The sequence below is a fragment of the Pyxicephalus adspersus genome, chromosome 3 (assembly GCF_032062135.1).
Source record: "Pyxicephalus adspersus chromosome 3, UCB_Pads_2.0, whole genome shotgun sequence".
Lineage (NCBI taxonomy): Eukaryota > Metazoa > Chordata > Amphibia > Anura > Pyxicephalidae > Pyxicephalus > Pyxicephalus adspersus.
The window spans coordinates 7,167,372-7,191,998 of NC_092860.1; the positions used below are offsets into that span (position 1 = coordinate 7,167,372).

General features: G+C 41.6%; 1 long non-coding RNA gene across 1 annotated transcript in view; it reads right to left on the minus strand.

The window, feature by feature from the left end:
• Positions 1-2,100: 2,100 nt before the first annotated feature.
• LOC140327646 (uncharacterized) overlaps positions 2,101-24,627 on the minus strand; it is a 69,625-nt gene continuing 47,098 nt past the window's right edge. Inside the window, exons 2-3 of the long non-coding RNA XR_011920059.1 lie at positions 18,876-18,992; positions 2,101-2,580 (exon numbers count right to left, since the gene is read on the minus strand). This is a non-coding gene — a long non-coding RNA (uncharacterized lncRNA). The remainder of the gene's footprint in view (positions 2,581-18,875; positions 18,993-24,627) is intronic.

A 24,627-nucleotide genomic window follows, 5' to 3' on the forward strand; every position in this document is an offset into this window, starting at 1 on the left:
ACGTTACCGCAAGGAATGTTCCGTCACCCACTCCCCCTTTTTACGCAGACATGTAACCCTCCCTATTTAACCCCTTATTTGCATGGCATAATTAAACAAGAGCAAAATATTGGTGAGCTAATAAAGTTTCCAGAAATAGTACTACGATGAAACATGGCCCAATCTAACCTAAATTTGCAAGAATGTATTGAGTTTGTCACAGGGATTCTGCACTGCGGCATTTTGTCACATGATCTGCTGTGCGTCCTTTGTTGAACCGGCAAGTGCCGCAAGATCAACTGACAGATCAACGCTCGTTTACCTGTAGACTTTGGAGAAGATTGACCTGTGAATAGAATTTGGTGGCTCTAGCACTGGTAAAGGTGACTATTAAGTCTTCTTTCGAGATAACAAGTGGTTGTCTTAAAATTGTTTGTGATCTTTTTAACTTCCTTCCATTAGCAAGGCTGTGTCAGGGCCTGTGTGGGGGCATTGCTAGAACCAGGGAACACGCTGGCTGAATTCTCTCCATATTCAGAAGATAGGTGATGGAAAGCGGGCATGCAATGTAGGGGAGAGAAAGTGTGTCTTCTGTAAACATTTGAAGAATATGTACAAAAACAAAACCATGCAAATTTTTTTTAATTTTTTTTAATTTGCAAAGCTCTTTACTCCTTATATTTTTGCACCCTTTAGAACAATATTCTAGGTCATGTAGTCATGGTCATTGCTCCTTCTTATTAGCATGAAAGCCCATTCAGTGCATTGATGGAGTGGAGGTTTGGCTTTTTGCACCAGCCATGGTACAGTGAGAAGTCTAACTCTGCAACCAGGGACCACCCTAGAGGAGCCACACACGAGAGCCACCCTAGAGGAGCTATACAGGTACACTAACCCCAAATGTGATACAACACATGTCTGCCCGTCAAAGCCTAGTGTATCGAAAGACATTCTGATAATAGACAATAATATATTCTTCACCTGGTCTTTCAACAACAGCCTGGTGGTGAATAAATGATTGTCTTTAAAACATACACACCAGAATGATAAACCTTCAGGGAATGTTTGGTAAATGTAAGATTAGGCTTTAAAAGGGGCATATTTGAAAAAAAAACAATTAGTTTAAATCTCAATATATTTTGTCCTCGCTCTGGGTCTCTGTTTTTGTTTTAATGCAGGAATATTATGGCTGGTGGGTGGGGCAGACGGTGCTCTCCATAGCTTTTTGAAACTATGAAACGGTAGTAACACCAACATGTGAAGATGAGCCTCTATGGGAACAAAAATCCAATTATTGGGAGGGACAGAGGCTATCAGGCTGGGTGTAAAAGGGTTCTATGGTGCTAGATACCCTCCAGGCAAGAGATAAGGTCGGCTCTAGCTGACGTACAGTTTCTAATGCACATTGTGAGAAGCAATTTCAGTAAGGATTGTACAATTGTGCTAAAAGGAATTAAATGCTGGAGTTCAGCTTAAAGTAAATTTTACCATGATCTTTAAACCTTCACCAAACTCTACTTGACCTTGACTATTTTAACCACTAAATTCTGACACCTTTTTACCTAAACATAACCCAATAATTTCCAAAAAATTAGCTCTGAAATTACTTTGTGCTGAAAATATCTTGTATAAAACTAAGAGGCAGATAGCCAATTCTCAAAGCATGGAAAAGTCTCCAAGAAGCCAATAAGTATAGCAACCAAACGGCATCCGTTAAGAATACAGTACCAGTAGAGAAACCCTCTCAAAATCCACATCAGTTCACGCTTTTTTAAACTGTAAAAACAAGACACTCTATGAATTATTTTTTAAAAGTAAAGTGTATGCCCAACAAAACTACACATTGCTCTTTTGGAAAGATTTTAGAGATTTCCCACATTTACGGTCATAGTGACCGTTTTACCAGACTGAATTTCTTGTCTGTTATAAACATTTTTTTACTACATTTTTAGGAAGTGAGGGTATAACAGCAATCAATAACGCATCAATAATCACTCAATAACCCAATGCTCACACCATTCAAACTATAGGAAAGTTTTGGCTTGACATGTATTTAAAATGAAAACTCTTTATCTTCATTTCTCTTTATTTTCCAATGTAATTAAACGCAAATTCCAGACCTGGTTTTTAATGTATTTATTTACCCAAATGTAAAAAATGGTACTTTGTTTTACAGAATAATTTACACTCATTTGTGGGTATCTTGGTGGGTTTGTGTTGCTTCCTAGGTCTCCTGCGATTCATTGGAAGTGGAGTATTTTTAAATCCAAACTTAGGTCAAAGTTGATATCACCTTGATCCACAGAGCGTTTCATTTCACTGTAGGAGATTATAGTTATCCAAAATGAAATAAATGTTGTCCGATGTGCAGCACTGTAATGATTACAATGTTAAAAAAAAACCCAACCACATTTTATATTTTAATGGTTTTTATAGATCCAACCATTTTTTTAGCCAAGCAATCCATTTCTTTTTGCACAATTCCTTTCACGTACGAGGATTTTGGGATTCCTGACCCTCCTAAAACATGGTAGTATTTATCAGCATGGTGACGTACATTTTGATCGTAGCTTGTAATCTCCATACTTCAGCCATGGAAACCTGGGGAAAAACAAAGAGAATTATGATGAGTTTTCATGTTTTAGCTAGGTTTAATTTTTAATTTTGATTTTTGAAACTTGGGGACAGGATTGGGGGAAATTCTAACAAATTCAAACAAAACTGATGCAATTTGCATCTGAATACCATGTTATGATATGCACTCTGAAGCTATTATCACCTCTTGTACTATCAGATCGGCACTTCAAAGAATTATATCATAGCGGAGTGTTTTGGGTGTGAAGACGGCAATTTGCACCTCCTGGCATAGACCATGCAAACCAATATCTGAAGTATGTTTCACACTGCAGATGTCTGCACTGAGCTGTGACTCCCCTGGGTAAAATAATTATCACTTTGGAAAACATACACATTTGTACTGGGGTATAGATTCGCTAGGACAAGCTGTTGGGCATAACAAGGCCATATGAGAAGTGCTAAGGTACTCATAGACAACAGATGATGGTTCAATAGGTGCCTGTAATCCAACCTCAAGGTAGAATGGAATAAAAAGTGTAGGAAAATCTAATACTTCAACTCAAATGGGGTCTTATAGTGTGATACTGGGGGTGCAATGCATGCCCCACTTGCATACAATTAGCATGTCCTAATATTTATTCAATAGGGGTACTCCCTAATTAGATCATTTTAATCCTTTGCTCAGTGCCTGGTACCGTCAGAAGCCAAGGACCATGCCGACCCGTCCCATAAGCATAATGCAGGTGTTCTTGTTTGTGTTTAAACTACTGGGAAACCATGGTGCCTGAGATTTGTAATACTATGTGCATAATATTTTACCACGAATCTACAATCTTCCTTATTGTGCAGCAGCATGGATGCTAACTGTGTCCAATTTCCAGGAATACCTTTTACCTGGCACCTATTGGACTGCATTGACCTATTTAGATATCGTGCAAAACTGTTGTAACTAGAAATTAAATCTTTAGCTGGGGCCAAGACTATAAAAATGAAGGTTGTTAGTAGAATATCTATCTGAATAAATATCTACTGAGACTTCAGCTTTAAAAAAAAATATCTAATCTTGAAGGTTGTTGCAGTAATAATTTGAATTTCCATTGGCTGTCATTGCTGGAAATAACATTTGATATGACCAAGAATGATCCTCATACCCAACTAAGCCCATCACATTAGACTCTGTGTGCCTTTTATTCGGCCTGGACCGAGCAAAGGGTGATTTTTGAAAGAGGCAGAGGCCAGTGTTTAACCTGTCAATGTACACAAAGGAGAAGAATGGCAAGTAAACAGGGAAATTAAAGTGCTTCCTACAAGTTGCCAGGAGACCATGACTCTTGGCTAAAAATTGCACTTGAAGTGTGTGCAATGAAATCACCAATTTAGATTCCACCAGAACTGAAAAACATTGCGATGCCGAGACTGTGATTTCCCATGTTCAATCTTGTTTGCACCGTGCAATATCAAAACTGCTGAACAAACATGTTGTCACTTTCCAGAATAACTGGTAACTGACAACGGCCGCTACATTTTATGATTACAATATTGTCGCTATCAACATGTATGTAACTATGCAGACAACAGTTGTTTTGGGTGCTGGAAGGGTCAGAGCCAAAAGATTTCTGTATGCAGATTTGGAGCACTGATTATTTATAAAGTGAACATATTTTCACCAATTACCAAAATTCGAGATGGATCCAAATATAACACTAAGACAAATGGGACAATGTATATACATTTTGATGAAGATTTGAAAAATATTAGTAAGTAACCCCGTGGTTCAGTGATTATTCGTATTTTAATGGTTGTATTCTTGCCTTGCAGAACAGGTTAGAATCCCTGCATGGAGTTTGTATGTTCTCCATATGTTTGCATAGGTTTCCTTCAGGCACTTTTTCCTACATTCCAAAAACATTCTGATAGATTAATTGGTTCCCCCAAAACTGGCCCTAGACTGCGGACAGTTGGTCACTTGACCATGAGCTTTGTATAATGCTGCATATTATGTCATGATGCTGATGATATTATATGGAAGCCTTTCTCCACCTTTTTAACATGGGGGAACCCTTTAATTACCTTTTTGGTGTTCAGGGAACTCCCGCTATGAATACTATATCCACAGATCACAGTATATTAGTGTGGTGGTCAGTAGGAAGAATTCCTCTTACATTGCTTGCCATTGGGAATAATTGCACCCCTATAGATAGCCAAATAAATCATTGGTGTCACCTAATCTGACCTGGGAGTCACAAATTGCCCATTGCTCAAGCACCCCCCAGCAACCTCTGGAGGAACCCTAGTTGAGTATCTCTGCTCTGTAGACTTAATTCAGGAAATTAAAACCCCAAGGTAAGAAGCTTGATTTTCTAAAATGTAACTGATCTTTTTAGTTTTTTGATCATTTATATTCTGCTTGGTAAATTCTCAAAGAGGTCTTGAAAACATCCGGTTAGTTGCATGCTCGTGTTGGCCGATCTCCTACGTTCTGTCTATCTGCCTGGCAGGGGGATGGATGATGGGAGCCTGGTGTGTTTGCACAGGTAGAGGTAACTATTGCGAGGTGCGTCACAGCCCCCTCCACGTTCATCACACAGCAATTAATCTCAGTGTATCCAAATACAGGAAGGCTCCGAGATACATGAAACACAAACACTTGTGCAACCTACAGAAATGCAGCCATCTGTGTACAGGCATTTAACCCTTACGTGGCACTGGTGTCACTTTTATTATTCCTTTCTTTTCTTCTATTATTAAACAGGATTTATATAGCGCCAACATTCAATGCAGCACTGTACATTAAATAGGGGTTGCAAATGACAGATGAATACAGACACAGGAGGAGAGGACCCTGCCCCAAAGAGCTTACAATCTTATAACTTTATTACTACTCTTCTTCCCTTTATATTAAGTATTTGAAATTATTGATGAAGTCTGCTGCAGGGTCTTAGAATAGTCTGTAGTGCAGAGAACATCTAAACCCGAAAACAGAATGTAATATAATGCAGCTTAGTGGTCCATGAATGTGGTGACTTCATTAGGTTTCCAAGTCTAATATCAAAGGCTGGTATTACCGGAAATGGTCTGCATGCAAATACAGCCTGCCTAGTAATGCCAGCTCTTCCACCCATCAAGGCTCTTGCCTCACAAGAGTTCCGTGCTTGCATTAAGGCTAAAGGGACTTTGAGGGCCATACAAGTGTTGAGATGCTTTCAGAAAGCTGTGTACAGCACCCATGCTGACCAGTGGATCTCCCTGAATTATATTGAGAAACACAGAGGTCCAGAGATGATGCCTGGAGTCTAAATTACAGCATGCCTTAAAAAGGGTTCTATTTAAATGTCATTGGCATGTTGATGAGAGGAGGAAGCAGGAAAAGCCAAATATTAAAGGTCAGCTTTCAACAGGTCAGCTAGAGTTAAACTTTGGAGGTGTGAGATTATAAATGTTCTTCTGCTATAAATAAGCCCATCGCTGTCAGATGAGGTGATGTCAGTGTGAGCGGTGCCGTGTTGGAGGTAGGACACGCGTTGCATCCAGATGTGTCATTCCCGGTGTGTGGGAAAGGCAGCAATGACCTTGTACCTCAGTGTGTACATGAAAACAGGACACTGGCTCCTTTCCTGCCCAGCTGTCTGTCTAATGCTCCTTCCCCAAACACTGTAAGTCAGTAATCTGTTAATAGGCAGGCTCGTCTGAGACAGGTGCCGCGAGCTGAGCCCTAGGTACAGGTTGAGTCACTTCCCAGGTATGGCTGGAGAGGGGTGAGTAATGGTTCACAAGGAAGGACCACCTCCTCCATGGTGTATGGCATATCTCATAATTATGGGGTAGGCTACAAAACATTCTCTCAGCTGGGGTCTACTCTTTCTTACTTCGATGAATGTGCATGTCTAGGGTGAAAATCTAGCATGTGTACGACAGTCCCTTAACGGTTGGGGGTGATCATTTGGAGCAGAGCACAATTGGGTGCAGCTTGCTCATTCGAATCCTTCCCCAAGAACATAACGGCGCTATGTGTACAGCGTCATTCGTTTTCCTGTTACTGGTGACGATAATGAAATATCGCTGCAAGTGACAGAAATCTGATATTTTCAGGGCTTTTGATTGTAAGTTCTATTAGATAGGGCCGCCTTCTACTCCTGTTGTTATTCATACATGTCAAATTTGCAGGTTTGGCATATGCAGACCCTTTTCATTGTACAGTGCTGCAGAATATGTTGCTGCTATGTCAAAAAGGTCAACAATAATAATATGTGGGTGGTCAAATACTTTGCTCCATTAGATAGCCCGGTGTGACAGCAAAGCTGGGTGAAAGTGGCTGGTGTTGTCTGATTCTTGCCAAGTGTATAGCCAACATTTCTAGGAGTGCAAAACTTTGAGAAACCCTTGTTAAACATATAGGGTGACCAAAGAGTGGCCATTGCTTCACAGCCTACACCTTGCACCATGGCACCTTTCCCCCAGTACTTTCATGTTTTAGACAAGTGAAGGGAAAAGAATCATACTGAATATTAAGAATTTAGTTTTAGGCTATTCTCTACTATGGTCATTCTCATCCTTTTCATTCTGGAGGAACCTTTGCAATAAATATCACATCTTGGGGATCCCCCACAATTCATTGGCTTTGGCAGGGATAATTCCACCTATGTTGTCAGAATGCACTTTTTACAGACACCAAAAAAAGGTTGTTGGTGTCATGCCAATGGCTCTGCCAAGTAGTGTCGGTCCATGGATGTGGCATGTAGGCATCATCAAAATAAAGGTAGTTCAGCTACATCTCAAAGAACCCCTTGGAAAAACCCTAAGGTTGTGCAGAAACAATGTCAATGGCTCTGCCACATGGTGTTGGTTCAAGGACCATGCAGGTATCACCAAAATGAAGGCCAATTGACTACCGTTCAAGGAACCCCTGGCAAACCTGTGGATAAACCCCACAGTTTCATGGAACCAATCATGCCATAAGCTTTGCCACGTGGTGTTGTTTCAAGGACAATGCAGGTATCGCCAAAATGAAGGCCAACTGACTACCGCTGAAAGGAACCCCTGGCAAACCCTTGGAAAATCTCCAAGATTGCGCAGATCTGGTTGAGAACAGCTGCTCTATATACACACATGCCAAAGTTCCTGGAATCAAAATGAATGGCAATAAAGTGCGGTCCACTTAGAAAAGCCTGCTTTCTGCCTCATACTATAGAAAAGGAAACCGGTTTTGGGGGTCTCTTTGCAGAAGCCTGGCATACCCTAGCCGAGTCAGAGAGTTCTCCAATCAGTAGGGAGCACAAGCTTTGCGGATTGCAGAACCATAGACCTAACTCAACCAAGAGTGTGTCAGATCTCTGCATAGAGACTGCTGCTTCTATACAGAAAGCAAGGGTTCTTCCCAGAAGCATGTTGGCTTTTTCCACTCTTGCTGTGGTTACTTTCTGGAAACAAGTAAGCTGAAAGGCTTTACACACCTTTTAATTTTAATGCACCTAGGATGTATTAGTTTAAAATGCCATAAATTGCCTTTGGTCATGAACAATTACTGTGCCCCCTTTGCTGCTCTTCTAAGCTGATTTGCCCCACACTTCAGCTCTCCACCTACACCTGGCGGGGTGTTCATAGCTTTCAGCAGTAAACAGAAATTCCCTAAGGCGTGGGAGTGATGAGATTTCTGATCTCTATATAATGACGGTCTATATATAGGTGTTATAAGCGTTCTTCAGCTCTGAAATCACAGCAGTGACATCATAATGTTTCAGCGTGTGCCCTGGCAGAGGTGGCATCATTCACCCCATTCGCTGCTACGTGTCTGCTGTTATAGAGGCGGCTGCCCTCATGTTTTACAAGATGCAAGTGACAAACATTTATCATAGTCAATAGGGTGTTGTTTATGTTCCCGTCTCTTCTGTAATTACATTTTTATAGAACAAGCGTCATGACGGCATAAAGTAGATGTAAACTCTACCTGAAAAAGTTTAGCAGCTACTTTCTGTTTACATGGACCCAATCATGCCCGCATGGCAGTAGACAATGCCCATGTAATGCATGGTAAAATGGCCAAATGCAGTCTCCATCGAAAGCCACTGGCATCGCAGACCGATATTGCTCACTTATTGCAGTTCGCTATCTGTTCCCCGATGCAAACTTGAGATCTTGATTGCACCTACTGTAATAAAGAAAATCTCTAGTAGTTCTCCTTACCTGGTAGTGATGCCCTAGAGGGCCAACTGGGCAATTGCCCCGCCGCTCACTTTCTCCAGAGCCCCAGCTTCATATTTGCCCAAGGCGCCCATTTTTTCTAAGACCCTCCCTAGCACGAATTAAAACATATTTTTTTTTTTGATTGAACCCACAAAGAAAAATGGATGAATCTTATGTGAAAACATAAGAGACCTCTTTGTGGCTAAGCCCCCATATAATCCAAAAAACATGCGAAGGCTGTTTAAAACAAGGATGAGTTATGCAAGGGGCAGGTAAGGGATAAGTCAGGGGAGGCCAAATGATTCAAAGATGTTGGACGTCCTCCAGCCAGGACATCAGACTGATCTCTCTTTAACTTGCTGCAGAATCTAATGCACATTGTGAGATGGTCACAGTGTGCAGTGAAATCAGAGTAAGCAATTTCAGTCCAGGAAAGGAGCCGGTACAAATGTGGAGGACTGAACAGGAAGCTGGAGAGTAAGAAAACCTTGTTTTGCCAGCAAATGGTAGATTTGCATTTATAGTCACAGTTAGCAATCCAGAAACCCGATAATGGTAAAAACAAGGTAAACAGCTTCCTGAAAACTTTCCAGTACCCTGAGATAAGTAGCCATGATATAAGTATAATTGGTGGGCTTTTGAAAGGAGTAATGCAAAAATCAATATGCCTAGATGGGTGGATGTCCGTGTGCATGAGTGGGTATTAGGCAGTCAATTTTTACATGCAAAGTAACACCCACATGTGAAGCTGAACCTATGTGATTGGAAGAACAGAAATCCAATGAATGCAAGGGACAGGGCAGGGACAGTCGGGGTCCCTCCAATAGCTCCCTGCATCGGCAGAGTTGTCACCACTACCCTTACGAAGTATTATGAAGATTTGCAAGGACATTTGGTGCTCACAAAGTAGCTTTATATCATATTTGGCTATTCACAAATGTAATAAATGAAAGTTTTTGTGCATGAAGCTCAACTTTACCATATATAAGTGCAAAGCTTTTAAATTATATTTTGCTCTGCTAAAAACTTTACATTTTTGGAGTTGTTGTCCCCATCAGTCCCAGAAAAAGAAGTCACAAAGGCAAAAGTAGGAGCGCAACTCTCCTTTGGGCATACATATTCATGAAACTTACGTATGATACAAAAAAAACATTCACTGAAATAAATTCCTCAATAGTCACAAAAGCGTATATACATCTACTTAATGTGCACCAAATACCTTTGCAAATCTGGCTATTGTTGTGTAAATGTATTGGCGAACTCCTAATTGTGCTGCATATAGTCAAGGCAGAGACTGGAGCTGTGGGAGGGGCCCATGAGCTCCACCCACTACAGGCATGCTGCAGAAAACTACAAAGGGGGAGGAGACAAGACCAGTCACCCTGCACAGGAATAGAGAGCAGCAGTGACCGGTCTTTATTACAGGAAGTTTCATGCTGGGTACTGCATGGATAAAAAAGAAATACACAAAGCACACCAAGATTTGAAAAGGAATTCATGTGTCTTTTGTATTTGGACAATATTTACTTAGTTGAGCTTGAAGCCAGTAGGAACTATTATGTTTTCTTAAAAGAAGGGTACGAGATGACAGCATCGGATGTTCTTTTCAAAGCCTGTCATTGCAGCTTGTTACAAGAGTACGCAGACAGCGCGGCGAAGGTGTTTGGTAACAGTTCTGAAGGTTGACAGTGCGTGAAGATGCCTGTTTTCTTTTCCTACCTTGCTCATGTGAGCACCCTTTGGGAGGGCATGTAACACACACGTCTCCAATATTGCAGTAAACCAACATCCCAGTCGCTAACAACAAAAAACAAAACTTTGGTCTTGTCTCCAGCGAGGCTCACGTCCAAGCCTACCCTAAGGAGGACAAGACCTGCCTTCCTTCCCTTCAGGCACAGCCCGTCCATGTCATGATGACACCTCTGCTGCCAGATGGGAATTTTAAAAGTAAGAGGATTGCTAATGTAACAGAAGATTTGATGGATGGGAGCTGGAAGCTGACCTGCGGGGCTAATTTCTTGTACAGAATTAACCCTCGCTGTCTGTCGGGAAAGTTTGGAAGTGATAAAAGTCACACAGATGTAAGATATTCATACCAAGATGGACAGATTGTGGTGGACTGAATATTGGATTAATTCCAATCTCTTATGAGGCCAATATCTAAGATAAACAATTTGGTAACTGGGGACATTTGGACAAAGTGCGTCGGGTTTTGGTAGCTGTAAGAAAATTGCAATTGGGGTCTTTCATCTAATTGGTAATCCCACTTGTAGGGATTTTGGCTGGATTTGATCCCATGACTGTGGATTTAGCTTTTATCCCTCCATGGACTTTTAGTTTTACCCATTAGCCCTTATCCATGTCTCTGCTTAATCCATACCTGCTGCTTATTTGATCAACTCATGAGAGCACACACCAATTTCAAAGCCCTCCAAATAATGGAGTTTGGGTCTTTAAAGTGAAGGGTAAAGATAATACCAAAAGATATTTTACTGATGTTCATTTGATTTACCATCCATGGTAATTGGGCTTAGCCTCAAAACACATTGCCAAGAATACCCAATCACATGCAAGGAAATCCAAAAATTTGTCCTCTTCCAAACTCATGGGAACAGTTTGTGAAGACCCATTTTTGTTCCGGCATGATTATTCCCCCGTGTACAAAGCCAGCTCCATAAAGATATAGTTTCACCAGTTTGGTGTTGAGGAACTTGAGTGGTCTTCAAAGCTGACTTCACCCCCACTGAACACCTAATAAGGTTGAATTAGAATGCCAATTGTGCCAAGTCTTCTCATCCTGCATCAGTACCCTGACCTCACAAATGGTCTTTGGGCTAAATGGGCCCAAATTTCCACAGACACACACAAAAATGTTGCAGACATCCTTCCCGAAAGCGGGCAAATCCATAATAATGGCCATGATTTTAGAATGGAACATCCATTAAGCTCATATAGATGTGAAGATCGAGTGTCGCCAAAATGTTAACCAATAAAATGTAAATGGAATATCCCAAATTCCTCAGTTACAGTTCTGTAACTGGCACTTACCAATGGAACATTCTGCATGGCATTCATGTTGTTGGATTTCAGAAAGTAGAAAGTACCAGTTCATCAAAAAGGTATTTAGTGTAGTAGAGCTCAGGGATCTGTAAAGACTTCTTGGGTTCCTCCTCACCAAACTCTTTAAAGAATGAGCTGGCCTTGAGCACATGGGCACAGCCATGCTAGAACTGGAAAGAACCTTCACCAAACTGTTACAAAAGGGTTAAGGGAGCCCAATTGTCTAAAATGTCCATGTGTCCCATACCAATAATGTACTCTTTACTGCCAATAACTGCACATAGTTACTAGAAGGAGTATTCACTTACTTTTTTTGCTATGTAAAGTGTACCAACTAAATATTCTCACAACTTCCTTACATTTAGTTAGCTTTACAGTGTGTGTGCATGTTGCATGCTGCCTGGCCAAAACAAAAAGCTCCCAAGCCTGCAGGAGGGAACATTATGATCTGGGGTGCCCGTGGGGGCAGTATTATGATCTGGGGTGCCTGTGGCGGCAGTGTTATGTTGAGGTGCCTGTGGGGGCAATGTTATGATCTGGGGTGCCTGTGGGGGCAGTGTTATGATCTGGGGTGCCTGTGGGGGCAGTGTTATGATCTGGGGTGCCTGTGGGGGCAGTGTTATGAACTGGGGCAGTGGTCGCCAACTGTTTTGGTTCTGCAGACCACTAAAATCACCGGCTCCTGATCGTGTATGTGTGGGGAGCCGGGTGTCAATCAAAGGAGGAGAAACCTCCCCCATAGTGAGGTCATCATGACATACCCCACCCACTCTCCCATCGCAGATCTAAGCCTGCGATGGGAGAGTGGGCCAGTTATGTCCAGGGTCCAGCCCACTTTCCCGAGCCTCGGACTTGTACGGGAACGTGTTCTGTGGCTGTGGCCGGTGTGTCCACTCAGCGGGGTCCCTCTCCTGACCCCACTAGGGGGTGCACCAGCCAGAGCTGCGGACCCCCAAATTTTCTCACGGACCACCGAATGGCGACCGCTGAGCTGGGTTGTCTGTGGGGGCATTGTTATATTCTGGGGTGTCTGTGGGGGCAGTGTTATGATCTGGGGTGTCTGTGGGGGCATTGGTATATTCTGGGGTGTCTGTGGGGGCAGTGTTATGATCTGGGGTGTTTGAGGGGGGAGTGTTATGATCTAGGGTGTTTGTGGGGGCAGTTTTATCATCCTGGGTGCCTGTAGCGCAGTGTTATGATCTGTGGTTGCTTCAGTTGGTCAGGTCTGGGTTCATGAACATTATGTTCCAAAAATGAGGTCAGCTTACTCCCTGAATGTCCAAGTTTTCCTATCATATTCTATCAAGCAATCTATTATTGGATGATAAAATCTATTAAGTGATTCAGGGAACATGAGACAACATTGTCACACATGGATTGGCCACCACAGAGTCCAGACCTGAACCCCATTGAGAATCTTTGGGATGAGCTGGAGAAGACATTATGCAGCAGTCTGATTCTCCCAACATCAATACAAGATCATATTGAATACAATTCTGAATGGAAATAAATGTTGTGACATTGGATAAGATTATTGATACTGCAATGAATGGGTGCTATAATAAAAGCTAAAAGCAGTCCAATGAAATATTAGAATGTGTGACTTCTCTTTTTAGCCAGGCTGTATATAATCTAAAAAGGGTTAACAAATCCTTTTCTGTATGAGCTGATTTGCATTTGCAGGGATTACCAGCATAAGTAACAATGTTTTTCTCCTTTTCTTTTTCTCTGATTCTAAGATGAATAAAACTCTCTTCACTTTTCCGGAATAATTCTGCGGGTTTCTCCCTCTCTCTGCTCGCACTCTGCGGATACACAATATGGACAAGACCCGGCGTGTCTGAACGCGGGGAACTCACATCACGGTTTATTATCAGGACTCTGAGCGATAACATTCACCTGTCATCCTACCCCTGATCGTCACAGCTCATTTACAGGTAGCAGAGGACAATCCGAGCACCGAAATGCAGAATGAAGTTAATTTATCTTTACTTAAAAAGAAAAAAGTTGCTTAGCCCCATTTTATTCTGCTCAGTATACTCAATATAAAGCTGTGTAATCAAAATACAAAATGTATGCATGGAGAAATCTCAGAGGTATAACATTATGGCCGGAGTTGTGCGTTTTACACATGGGTGTCTGTAGCTTTTTCATCAGCAGTGCTACATTATCAATAGAAATAAATTCAAATTGAGAGTTGTGTTTCTCTAAAATTTTTGGAATATGGAGAGTGGAGTAAATTCCACTAAAGGAAAGCAAAATGAAGGTGACTTTTAATGGTAGTTAAAAGGTTCCCAAGAATAATGGATGCTTCTTTTAATTATCCTAGACCTTTTCCTTGTCATTATCGAACCAAAGACAAGGAACATAAAAAAACATATGCAATGGCAAAACAATTGTTTATGGTACATAAACCCTGGACAGTTTCTTTTTTTTGCTGTGTTCCAATGTGAAAATTGCTCTCCATTTTCTGTCCCGGAGGCGTAGGAAGTTGGTGGTGAATCTCGCAAAGTTGGACAATTCCCCGAAACATGTCACCATTGAAAAAAAAATTCTCGCCACTTGATTTGGGACAACTCTAAAATTTTAGACTAAAATTGTCTAAACTAAAGCAACGCAACATGGGTCAAAATCAAATGTCCTTATGAGCTTCCAAATTCTTTCATGTGCTATATCTACAATTATAGCCATCACCTATTCCAATCTAGAGATATCGCTACCTATAGGACCAACACTGGTAAATATTATTTGACCCAAATAGTTTATTGGGTTGATAGCACTGAACAAATTTTGGTATGATGAGGATTTAAGGATTCTGTATGTAGTAACTATTTATGAGTCCATAAAGATGGAGTAAATATAATTTGTGGGATGTAGTTCCTGCTGTTCAAGAGGTCGTAATGACAGATTTGTCTGATATCTTCAAGCTATCCAGTCGAGTCTTTTTGTCCATGGCTCAATACTTGGTGTCTTTTAGGTGGCACTCGCAATTGCCATTTTTTGAGTCTGAGGACTCCTTTACATACACGCCAATACCATGCATACCAACACTTTAATGTGTATTGCAAACGCGAGCTGTAATGCATTGTGCAGTGCTATGCTCCGTGCTTGACCCTTTTGCCCAATGAACCCAACTCGGTCCAGTGCTGCTCCCATGAACCAACCTTGGACTACTAACCAGCTTTCTATATAACACAGCAAGCAAATATACCAACTGTATGCCTATCAATCTGACACACTTGTTTCATTCTGAGATGAATATGTAATAAAGTTTACTTGGGGAAATAGGCCAGGCTAGTTAAAGGAGCTAAAAACAATAAGTGCAGTTTCCATTAAAGTTCATTTACCTTTTAAGCCCTGATGAAGTGCCTGTCCCTGAAATGTGTTGTCCTGATAACGTAGATTTTTCATGACTTTAAGATCTTCCTCAGATTCTAAACTATTTAATGTGGCACTTTTATTTCCTGTGCAGTATATTGACCAGGAATTTTTTATTGTGACTGATTTTTTCAATAAGCACCCAAAAAAGAGCCGGGAGGCTGCTGAAATGTGCTGGGTGCTGCACCCTGATAAAAGGAGCTGGGGGGAACGCTGCTGTGGGTTTTGCTCAACAGTTACCTAACCAAATCTATTGCCTTGTAAGTCTAGGATGACTTTGCTTTATGCTGTAAAGCTGAACTAGAATCGGATCCAGTGTCTCTGTTGCAAACTTTATAAACACAACAATTTTATCCCATTTGTATGCCAGACACTATTAAATCACTATAGGGTTAGTGACTGGACCCCCTGTGCTGCTCCTGAGCCCCACAGCAGACGCACAGCCTCAGTTACACCCCTGGGAGTGAGGATTTCATTTGGACAGACTAGGCAGATGTAACGCGTACAATTTAAACTTCCAGTGGCTTTCAGCTTGAAAGGAGGGGAAAAAATGTTTAAATGACATCCACAGAGAGGAGCAATCATAGCATATTTTTTCCCTTTTCCGTATTAGAAGAGTTGTTTACCATGGGAGGAGAGAAGGTGCACCGTGCCAAAGTCAAGGACTGAATGTCCCTTTTGGCAGCACAGCTACATAAAATTCAACTTAATGAAGCGGTAACTGAAATGGGATCTTTGCCTGGGCCGAGGGTGCTGTCACTAGGGTCAACCCTTTTGCTGGCTGACACACCTCTCCCTGCTCCAAGTCCGAGGTCCGGACGCCGGGAACAGCCTACGCTTCCAAAATCACGCTGTTGATGGGGGTCTCTGCGGCTCCCATCAGTGTTGCCTTACATTACTAAATATTCACTTTTTCCAGGGTAGCCGAGATGGCTAATGAGCTTGCAAATTTTAGGAAACTGCTGTGAAATGCATAAGTAGATTAACCATGTGACCGTCTCGGATGTTTGGAATAAATTTGCTGCTTCCTTAGGAGCCGGGTTCCAGCCAAACGCAGGACTAAAAGCAGGCCTGTGCTTTTCAGTAGAGGGCAAAGGAACAAGTTCACCAAACTGCCAACCCATCCAGCTACTCAAACCCTTATATCCCAGAAACTTTTTTTTACTCTGTACAGGTTCCAGTTATTGAATTGGACCTTGCGCAGTCCCAAAGTATGGTACAGAGTAGTACAGATCTGCGTCTCATTGAGATTACCTTTCACTTCCCGTCCACTCTTCAGGAAGTTAAAAGAAAGCGGGGTAAATCTCTTTCTCTCTGCAGCAGTCACTAGAATAACTCTCCCCATTATTATTATTACACAGTATTTATATAGTGCCATCATATTACGCAGCACTGCACCATAGAGTCCATAGTCTATGGAGTCCATAGTCGTGTCACTAGCTGTCCGTCAAAGGAGCTCACAATCTAATGTCCCTACCATAGTCATATGTCTTTTTGATCCAGTCTAAGGTCAATTTTGGGGGGAAGCCAATTAACCTAACTGCATGTTTTTGGAATGTGAGAGGAAACCAGAGTACCCGGAGGAAACCCAAGCAGACACAGGGAGAACCTGCAGACTCCATGCAGATAGTGTCCTGGCTGAGATTGGAACCATGAACCCAGCTATGCAAAGGCCAAAGTACTTTCCTCTGAGCCATTGTGCTGAAGATTTCCTTTCTATTACTATTCTAGTGATGACTTGAAATTTTTGAAAGAGAAGGTGAATCTCCCCAACTGGGACAGCCTACAATAAAAACATGATGTAGGCTTTAACCTTTCCTTAGTCTCTTGCAAACTATTCACTAGGTCAGTTATGCAGCCATTTCTGTTCAGGGCCTGATTTATCAAAGCTCTCCAAGACAGTAGAATATAGCTATCCTGGTACAACCTGGGTGATCCAGCAAACCTTAAAAGAATCTGATCCAGGGATAAAAACATTTGCAAACTAATAGCAATGCTATTTAGGAAAACCATATCAGGTTTGTTGGATCACCTAGATTTTCCTATAATAGCCTATAGTGAGTCTTGGAGAGCTTTAATAAATTAGACCCACTCTCTCAATCAACATCATCTTACTGCTGAGGACTCCATGAGCTCTCCCTCTCCTATCAGCAGCCAAAACTTCACCCACTGCTGTCCCCAAGTGCCTGAAAACATGGTAAAGTGAAAGAATTGTGCAATGCAATAGAACCCTAATGTGTCTACAGTGTGTGACCCCCCACACAGTTTGACTTCTTATGGCTATGGGATTACAGTATAAATGTGAGTTTCAAATAGGTATCCTAACAATGCCTAAAAATATAATATAAAGTATACTGTCCCTAATTACAAGAGACTAAACTGGTCCCAGTAATTAAATGCACCTTGCATGGCTTACACACAGTATTAGGCAAGTGTTTCCTTTCCTAAGCAAAAGTAAGGACCATCAATTTCCTCCTATAATTTCCTATTGAGACAAAATCTCAAAATGAAGAGGGGATTGAAGAAGCAAGGAGAAGGTTGTGACAGCCCCTGACTAAGTCAGAAAAGTCAAGACTTATTTAAGTGCAATTTACAAATGGTGCCATTGCTGGACTAATTCAGATACTTTATATAACCCTACTTATCCAAAATTCAATATTGGAAGATTTTGTCCTTTGCAAGGATCTTCCTCTCTTTCCATGCATGGAGGAAGACTTTGGATTTTGAGAAGTTTCAGTGGAAGCTCCTCAAATGGAGTATTGAAATTACTGAACCATATGCCAACGCATAACAGAAGACTTGTCTTGTACGCCATTGTGGTAAAGGCTGCGGTAGGTACCTGTGACTGGGTCCAAGTTTACTTTTGTGCAAAGTGAGAATCTTCTAACCTTCTAGAGTTTAGTTTTTGGCTTCTGCCACACAACTTTTAATTTAATGAAAAGTGTCTTAATATTGAGGTGCACTTTGTCTCATTTCTTGTTACCACAGGCAGTAAAGGCTTTCAGCAAAAATTGCAAAGACACATGGTATGGCTTGGGTATCACTTGCAGCACCAACTTTGTTCTTCCATCTATTTCAGTGGCCATGGGTGATAGCTGAACATTTTGCAACATGGGAATGTCCTAAGCCAAAATGTGAAAGCATTTGCCCAACACCCCCCGTTCCTGAATAAATTTGGGGTGATGGTCTGAGGATTATATAGAATGGCTCCTGCTTTAAATTTGTCCAGGACTGTGTTACAGTGGCAGGGGGTCACCCACCCAAATCACAAATCTCAGTGGGTCCTTGTGCAGTTGCACAATTTGTGCACCCAGCTCTGACTGTCCTGCAAAAAAGGGACACTGCAGCCAAAAAACAGTTATTTTTGATCCACAAGGACAGATTTCCTTTAGAACGTTCTTAATACACAAAGCGCCATGCCGCGTTGTCCTGGCTGCAATGTTGGGTGCTCGCCACAATCAGCGTGATGCCACAAGACCTGAATGAGAGAAACATTTGGCCACAAGATGAAAGACTGCAACCTTCTTTAAACTAAAACAAAAAAACAGCACGGAATGATCCTGCCAGAAGAACAAGCCCCATCCTTCCAAATAATCCATCAACAATGGACGAGCTATCCCCCGTTCTGTCGACAAATGTGGCTTAAAAAACAAGTGTGCAAAGTCTGTACAGATATGTTTCATTTCCTGCATGGAACTTACATCTCTCCAAGTAGCTCCATCTCTACGCACTGAATTACACATCAGCATGAGCAGTTTGTGTATGCTCAGGGAAGAGGATTATTGTTGTTCTAGGGGTCAATGGAAGCATCACGATAGCTGAAAAAAAAAAGAAAGAGGAGTCTGATTATGCAAACTATTTAAAAATAATAATAAGTTGTAAACTCTAAAAAAAAGGAAATAAGGTATTTCACATATATCTAAACATTAAAGGTTACATCCACCAAACTGTCCGTAGGTAGAGGGTCAACAGGACAACCAAGGAGATTATTAGTTTTTGGGTTTGTATCATAATTGACAAATTTCCCACAAATACTTCCTGATTGAGAATCTTCCGGGTCTATGGGTTTAAATGGTAGGAACTGATTCTCCACCATTCATTGTCTGCCTTTTTGCAAAAGGCACACCTGATTGGTTTCTAGTGTATAAGGGATTGCAAAGTGCCTGACAATGTCACAATTAGACATAAGATTGTTTAACTTCAAATATATAAATAGGCTTGTATATAGAGATATGTATGTGTATAAAGGTTTAAATGGAATCAACTGCAAACACTTTACTATCATCTTTGTGCTCTATTTTGCAGCCTTTTTAACCGAGGTGTTTGGCAGAAGGAATAACTAAGATATGGAAAATAACTAGCAGTGATCATTCAGGAATGTAGAAATGAAAATGCATGAAGTGACAGGAGACGTATTCTGATTTATTAAAAAATACCGGTGGGGTGGCGTTCCTAGGGCAACGTATCGAAGGTCACAAGGCCATTCACTGATCTCCGTATGTGGCGTAGAAAATGCCGGTTTCCTGCACCGTCTCATTAGACAAAATTGATTTTTGGAGTTTGAGCTGCCTTATTTTTTTAAATTGTAGCTATTTTCTAGAAATACCTAAAAAAAATTAGCTATCGGTAATAAATAGTGCAGATTTATCATAAGCCGTCCATGGTGAACTTTTGGGATGAGGGTGGGGGGACAGTAGACAAATGATGACTCTGCCCCAGTTCTTCAAAAAAGAAATAAAGCACCCTGGTGACCCCACACAATGCTTCCTTATTTTTATAAAGAATTGCAAACCTCTGCGAGATGCTGCAAGGGAAAGCTGAATGTTTTTATTGATGTATTATCAAAAAAGTGCATTCACTTTCCAAAACCTTCAACCAAGTAAGCCCCACCAGCTTGTAGCCTCCACCCATCTCAGAAGGCTTTTCACAGGCTTGTGGAGGGTGTCTGCTGGAATGTGTGCCCATTAGGCCAAAAGAACATATGTGGGTTGAAGTCAGGGCTCTTTCTGGGCCATTTGGGATGAAACTCATCAAGTCTGGCTTTGTGCACAGGGTCACTTGATGCTGGAACAGAAAAAGGTCTTTCCAAAGCCTAAAGCCAAATGATTGCTGAAATATGTTCTTCAATAATTTGGAGAGTCATCTATCTACTTTTGGCCATAGATATAATGGTCAAGTGTGCCAAAAAGTATAAGAATTTTTCCGCCAGCCAAACAAGGTAAAAATACTCAAATGAGCAATGGTCCATGAGGTTGTGCAATCAACCATTGAAAAATAATTAAATGAAAGCTAGATCAGCACAAATCTATTCACTTTCTGACCACCAGACAAAAGGGTGAGCGGGGCATCAAGATTGAACCTCAGGGGTCTCCTTTAAAATGTCACTTCCAGGTGGTAATTGGAAACCCTTTTTTGGTTCTTTAGAAAAGAAATCAGGTTTGTCTCACAGCCCAGTAGAAGATTGTCATTGACTTTCCAGCAGTGTGTGGCAAAGCAGCAATGTTATAAACTTCCGCCATCTATATCTCTTGTTACACATCACCGAATTCCTGGATTAAAAGTCTCCCAGCTCTGTTTGAACAGCTCGCCGCATAGTTAACCTAGATCATAACATGATATGATTATCTGATGCAGTGCATAGTTGCGTGGGATGTGTCACCAGCTATATGTTATTGTTCTGGTGGCGGGGCAATAGGGAAAAGTCTTCAAATAATGCCGTCCCGGTTGGGTGTGACTTGTTTGGTTTCCATATCTGTCTGCCCTGCTTTTTTGATACGCCAGTTGGCACCGCTTTTACATTTTCACTCTGATACTGTAATCTATATTGTTCCCCTTTGTGGCTAGAGGATCAGATAGGCTAACTTTACGTGAATGGAGAATGGAGACATAATGACTGCGGTTGCCCAATTCCTTTATTAAAATGTATTTACCTTTATTTTTTCTGTAAGGGTTAAAGCACGTGTTAGACTGGTATTGCCGTTGTGTCCCCATTGGGAAGATTTACTTTACCTATCAGGTGGAAAATCTGAAATCTTTCAAAAGTGAACTCCTAATGGATACACCTGCTCTGGTGGCACCTATGCAGGATTTACCCCCACTTTGAAGGGTATAATTAATTCTTATAGTACCGAAGCATTGGTTATAGATGTAGTTTAATGACATGGCAAAATGTTTACGTTTTTACTTCTTCGAGACTAAAATGTTTTTATCATAGCAGGGCCATGTCAAGCCAGCAATTTTGTAGCTGGATACAAAGTTATTGCTGTAGATGACTACAGGCCAATGGTGGTCAATTGGTAACTATTACTAGGAAGATGTCCAAAATTGGAGAATATTACTAGGAAGATGTCCAAAATTGGAGAATATTAGTAGATAAAAACTAAACCTATGTCTACATCTGATAACCGTGGCCCGAGACGAATGGTTGTGCTCATCTTGGACGTGTACAGAGGACACCTAATGTTGTTCGTTAATCCGTTATGGCAGATTTATAAATGAATGATCGCCAACGACTGCTGCTCATTCCAATGGAGGACAGCACAGTGTGGTATGATGCAGGAGATGTCAAGAGATTGCAAATATGTTATAGGATTTGTTGGAGACTGGGGACATGCTTTAAGAGACAATCAGATTTGAGATATATCACATGAGACTGCTAGAGATCAGGCTATTACAGCACCATTGTAAATCAAATCTTTAAAAGTTGCGCCACATTACCATCCATTATTTATGGCCAGAGAAGAAATATAAACAAAAAAGGAAAAACACAGTACAGGGTTATCGTGTAAAAGACATAAAACAAGTTAATTAATCCTGTAAACCAGTTTAAAATATACCACTGCAAGGCATAAGCACTCGGGTAAGAAAATGCAGATTACTGTCTGTAGGGACCCGAAGGCCGCACAGTGATGAGATTGAGGCCCCTGGTTGCTGGTTAGCACTACAGAATCAAGGTGCCTAACAATTGCTAAAGCGCCAGGGTCCTTTACAGCTATATTGGATACTATTAGGATTAAATGGGATGACTTTTGGTAAATTGTATGAAGTTAATAAATGATTGCTTTTCTTTTCACTTAATTAGTTAATTGGATAAAAAAGTAATTTGGAAATTTGGATCAGCACCCCAGCACACAATGAAAAGAGTGGGCCACCAACACATGCTGTAGTTCACCTCTCTGTACATTCCATACAATGTGAGGTGCTGTGTTAACATTTAAAAATCAAGGAGAGCAATATGTATCTGCTACAAAATCATTAAGTGTGACATGGTCCCATAGGAGGATGTCTCCTGATTTGACACTGAGCATGTGCAGTGTGTGTTAGTTTTGGCTTAGTAAATAGCATGCATTGTTCCTTACCACACATCGTACTAAACCAACAAGCAGATGTGTGAGAGATTCATCTAAGTAACGATGACATGTTATTTCATTATTTGGATAACCGTATGAGCTTGAAGGGGAGCCAGTCACTGGTTCTCTTAATTAATCCTGCCTGGTAGCAGGTCCTACCTTGCAGAGCCCCATCACCTAGGCTCGTTTAACAGGAGGAAGGGGCCCTCAATTAATACTCTCGGGGTCTGGCTCTCATTAGCACGTCCCTGATTTACTATTTAACAAATTCCTATTTAATAAGTTTCCCACCCCGAGAATGTGCGCTGGCAGCTCTGCCTGTAAAGAACAACATTGGCTGCCAGACTGAGCCCGGGGCTCTGGACAGCCTCTGTAGCTGGTGGGCTCTGCTTCTGAAACGTTCGCCAGAGCCCCTCACACGCAGCAAATCATGACAAGGGTTCCCCCAAACTCCGCTTGCTGCTAATAGGCTGGCACCAAAAGGACCAAGACCCAACCCAGCAATAATAAAAAATAATCCAATCTTCCATGGCTGAAGTGGATGACTCCAGGCAAATCTTGGCACATTCTGTAGGCAAAGAGAAAGTCTAGGGTGAGTGGAGGAGAAATGGGGGGATTGTGGGAAAATATGCAGCAACGAAAATCATTTGGAATAATCGGCTGAATCTGAAATCCACTAAATGTAAATTTTGGATTTGTCTTCTTAGGGCCCATTCAAGCCAGTGCACTGGGATACCTCACACTGCACCATGTACAATACCGCAATCCATAGCTCGAGAGTGTCATTTGCCAAACTCTGAGCTAAAAAGTGACCCACCTTCAAATCCAAAAATGGAGAGAGTAAGCAATTGCCATCAGGACATAGAGAGAGAATCCCCATTTTAAGAACATAAAAAAACTCTGTTCCTGACTTTATGGATGCTTTAGGTGTCCTCATCCACAACTTAGTTTCCCAATACCAACTGTTACAGAAAGACATGATGGGCACAGCAGGAGTTCTGACATAGAAAGTTGTAGAAGAGATAGTGGGATCCCATCATAATTGACACAGAAGGTGTGCCAGCCTGGGAACTTGATGCAGGTATAGTGGGGAACTCCATATAATTAGCACAAAAAGTGTGCCAAACTGGAAACTTGGTGCAGGGATAATGAGAACTCCTCATAATGGCCACAGAAGGTGTGCCAAACTGGGAACTTGGTGCAGGGATAATGAGAACCCTTCATAATGGGCACAAAAGATGTGCCAACCTGGGAACTTGATTCAGGGATAGTGAGAACCCCTCATAATGGGTATGGCTGGCTGGAGAACTCATTTCAGAGATGTCGGGAACCCCTCAAAATGGGCACAGCAGCTGTACAGACCTGAAAACTTGGCACAGAGATGATAGCCCTTTACTATGGACACAGCAGGGATACAGACCTGTGTCGGAATGTGAGAGCCTTTCATAATGGCCATAGCAGATGTCTAAGAACCCCTCATAATAGGCAAATCAAGTGTGACCTATGAACTTGCAGGTTGCAGAACAGTGCAGGTATAGTATGAACCCCTCGTAATGGGCACAGCAGGTTATAGTCCTGGCATTTTTACCAAAGGCAAGCAGGAATATCCATCCTGAGTGCAAGGATGGATGGCTCATAGTGGCTTATGGAGTGCCTCATAATGGGCACAGCAGGTGTAAAGGCTGGGGAACTTACTTCAGAGCTGGTATGAAGCCCTACGAATGGGCACAGCAGATGTACAGACCTAGAACTTGGCACAGGGATAATGGGAGACCCTCATAATGGACACAACAGACCTGGAACTGCACATATCTCACCAACATATTCACAGAGAAATGGAACAAACTGTCAGGTTGTTAAACTCTCCAAAATCTACCAAAGAATGAAAACATAATTTTTGGCCATGCTGACCCTTATTCTAACACCATTTTTTTATTGGAAATCAGAGAAACAACTTGAGCTATTTTTGGCCCTGTAAGCTTTTGTTTGTTTTGGGGCATATAGAAACCGTCAACCATCACTCAGGAGCTGACAGGGCGAACTTCTCAGCACACTGTAGAGCCGGTCGGAAAAAGCGAGAAAATCACCATTAATAACAATGATG